Source organism: Etheostoma spectabile, chromosome 8 (assembly GCF_008692095.1).
Source record: "Etheostoma spectabile isolate EspeVRDwgs_2016 chromosome 8, UIUC_Espe_1.0, whole genome shotgun sequence".
Taxonomy (NCBI): Eukaryota; Metazoa; Chordata; class Actinopteri; order Perciformes; family Percidae; genus Etheostoma; species Etheostoma spectabile.
In genome coordinates, this window is record NC_045740.1 from 18221103 (window position 1) to 18225004 (window position 3902).

A 3902-nucleotide genomic window follows, 5' to 3' on the forward strand; every position below is an offset into this window, starting at 1 on the left:
ACACAATTAAACAAAAAACAATGCATTTTACATGGTTTATTGTGAAAAACACTAAGAAAAAGAATTTGTTGCCATATGGCAACAACATGCAATAGAGGGTTAAATATTGACTCAGGAAAAAAACTTTTGAACATTTAGTGTCAATTATTATTTTTTACAATTTTAAATTTGTATTATTTGCATCACGATTCATTCTATTTCTTATTTTCCTCTGGCTATATTTAATTTCTTTATTACTGTTTTAGGATTTTACTATCTGTTCCCCATTACTTTCAACACAGTCAGTTTTTTTCTCGTTGATACAAACACGGTAGCTTTCCTGGGGGTTCCCATCGCGCATGCGCGTTACAGCAGCCTGTCAATTCGAAACAAAGCGAGGGAAACGGACCCTGCAACTCTTGCAAGCAACCGTAAGTTTTCCTCTCTTGTTTCCTGCATGTAATGTGGTATTTCCTTGCACAAACTCTGGAAGATTAGCATTTGACAACGATGGGCCATTTATAAACTGTATGTCCGTTGTTTTGGGGAAAATCAATGTTTGGCCAGACCCAATCTGTCAATCCTTATGTTTAGGGTTGCATTGCTTATTGATACAAGCATACAGCACGTAGAGTATGTTTTTCTATATTTTATAGATCTGTAAATTCTCCTTTAAAATACGGCTAACATCATTTACGCATTCTTTACTAAATAAAATAATGTGGGTTTGTTTTGTTACTTCCCTCTGCCCTCAATATCATGCTACTTTCCACCGCTGAGGTCCGAGGGAAAGTTGAAATATTATTAAATAAAGTTCTGCATTGTGTGTTGTATGCTAGCCGAATTCACCAATAGCGTTTATTTATTGATGAAATCTTGTACATAATCTTCTAATTTATGTGTATTTATGCAGAGCATCAATACAACTTTAAAACTAAGGATTTTTGAATGGAGTTCAATTGACGTTAGATTAAACGCCATGATGTCCCGCTCGCTACCGTTTTCTTTATTACCTTACTTCAACACTGTATGAAATCAGTGTATACTTGTCATGTGTGCTACTGTAAGACGATTTAAGTGCTAAATAGGAGGCTAAGCTGCCCGTCCTTGGATGTTTGCTAAAGTTGGCTAGCAGGCTAACTAACTAGCTAACTTGCTAACTTGCTAACTTGCTGTAGCCAAAGGTAACTACAGTAACGGTAACATGTTACACAAATAAAGCGAGATATTTGTATGTGGTCACTCTTCACGTCAGCATTAGCTAGCTTCGTTCTTTATTACTTCACCCTTTCATATTGTATAACATGAACGGTGACAGGTGGACCTGATGTGTATTTAATGAACAGAAACTACTACTGTAACCCCAGTTTATGTTACATATATTCGTGTCACAGAGGTAGTAGTAGACATACATTAGACTGTGCAATACTGATGTTACTTTACATTTTTTGGGGTTCAGGTGCTACTGAACCCTAACTCTACTTGACATTTGTTCTTATGCAATGAGTCAATGTTTTAGAGGGATATGATGTTGTATCTGTGACCTCTATTCCTTGTTCTGTCTATTTTTGCTTGCTTGTTATGTAGGAATTGAGGCTTCAAACTTCAACTCACTGTAATTCTCATTTGGTTGACAGTTTTTGTGGATCTAAATTCTTAAAATGTTAAAGAAGTCTTTGAGCAGCAGCAGCAGCAGCAGCAGCAATAGAAGAAGAAGACATCGCTCAATCACTTCTAGACACAGCAGTCATTATGGGCCACTTTAAAAAGCCCATTTTCCTCTTATTTTTTCCACTTCCTTTTGTTGAAATTAGGTTGTGATTGTGTTAGGAAACAGCTCAGCCTCGTTTTACTGCTGACGTTTTATTGAGCTGTTGCATGGTTAATCAGATGGAGGGATGACAGTGTGGAGCCCAACGACTCGGAAAATGGATTTAGCTGTTCACAATGTTTATTTTGGAGGAAAGAAATTGCATCACGAGCTAATTTACTTTCTAAAAGGAAAGAGGCTGCAGGTAGTTAATCGAAGTCACCGCTGCACAAAATGTCATTAAGAGGATTTCCTGTTGAGGTATTTTTTTATACTGTATTTTGAGTTTATGTGGGTGTGTATGCCTTGTTAATATCATATCGGACTTATCTCGAGTCTGTGACTTATTAAACAGTACTTAGATGTATACGACTTGGCACTAACTAATATAATTGCCTAAAAAAACACAAATGGAGGCCTCACGTCAGGGGAGAATTGTGATCTTTTAATGTGATCACAGTGAAAGTTGGAGGCAAATAATAAAGGCTGTTTTCTTTGCAGTACTGCATCACCGTTCCTGACCCTTACTGGACCCCATATATTACCCTGTACACACTGTAACACCAAGTGGGGGTTTTAAGAGGAATTAACTTCTTTGGTTATTCTTAACAACCGCAGAGAAAACTGCAGTTTTAGGCATGACGGAGGGCTGAGATGGAGACCCAATGTTTACGTACTGTCTTCTGGATTCTCTGCATCAAGTCTTTGTGAGTCCTGAGCTGTGAGAGTTTAAAGTCTGGCTCTCCGTCCTGCTTTTGAATCGGTGGCCACTCGCAGTGGGATAGACCACTCAATGCGCGACCCCGGCGACCTCCCGCTGGACGGGACTTTCATCTGGCTGTGGCATCGTGGTTATTTCTCCTCTTTGCCTCACTGGCTGCTGCATTACAGAGACCACCTGCCACTTTTATCACCCTTTGCACATGAAAGGTTTACCTGCTGCAGAGGCTGAGAGAGCAGACTGAATCTGTCCAGCAGGAGGATACCAGACCGGTTCTGTGCCAGACCGGCATAAAAATGTAACAAAATGGCTGAAATACGATTACATGTTAATGACTGTAGTTACACCGGTCCAACTGAATACGGCCACGCATCACACAGATGTCCTTTTAACATTTATTTCCACATTTCCATCCACAAGACACCGTGAAAACTACAAAGAAAATAAACACATGAAATACAATAAGTCAAAAATACTTTCAGTGATTTTACAGCCTCTTAAACACGTTTCCTTAATTAGACGGACCCCATAATGTTAGCGTCGCAACGGTGCAGAAAGTGCATTAAATACAAAGAAATTACGACAAATATTCAACAAATACATCAAAGATGAAATACAAAAGCACAATTTTTGGACCGTGCAAATCTTAGTTCAAGCCCGTACATTCTCGCTGAATACCTTCTTCCCACAATGCAACAGGTGTGGCCTTCACTAATCTCTGGTCATTTGACCTTTTGATTTCAACATAAGGACTAGCAATTGTAATAAAGAACAAAATGTAAACATATCTTGAATGTAAAACATTTTAGTGCAATTTTAAATCAAATGTCCCTTTTTAAACTTATTTGTTATACATTTTTAAGGTTTTTAATTACCGTATGAATTCACACATTAATGAAATTATCAAACAATATGGACTCATGTGTAAATCTCAATAGCACTGTCCCTCAGACAGTTACAATGGCTTTGTTTTATAATTTACACGACAGACTACCGTCCACAGCAGGCGAGCTGTCAGGTTGTTAAATTTGCTGAAGACACAGCGCTCATTGGGTTAATCGAAAATGACGACTATAGCTACTATCAAAATGACATACAAGCCTTTGGTTGATTATTGCGATACGCATTTCCAGGAACTCAACGTGAAGAAAACTAAAGAATTAGTCGTTATTACAGGAGGAATAAGATCACAGCTGGGGAAGTGGAATACAAAGGTGAAGAAATGGAGTGAACACATACTAGTATTTGGGCGTTGTTTTCAATGACAGGCTAACATGGTCTGATCATGTTGACTCACTGATATAAAAATGAAGCCCACGGGGTCTACTGTATGAGGAAGTTGCAGTCCTTTTTAAGGGGAATACGGACGTAGTGAGAATGTTTTTATGTCAG

At 38.4% G+C, this 3902-nt stretch overlaps 1 protein-coding gene across 1 annotated transcript in view; it reads left to right on the forward strand.

Annotated features, from left to right (window-relative positions):
* The first annotated feature begins 331 nt into the window (after window positions 1-331).
* pot1 (protection of telomeres 1 homolog) overlaps window positions 332-3902 on the forward strand; it is a 96977-nt gene continuing 93406 nt past the window's right edge. Inside the window, exon 1 of the mRNA XM_032522978.1 lies at window positions 332-410. The gene's annotated coding sequence lies outside the window, so the exon portion shown is untranslated. The remainder of the gene's footprint in view (window positions 411-3902) is intronic.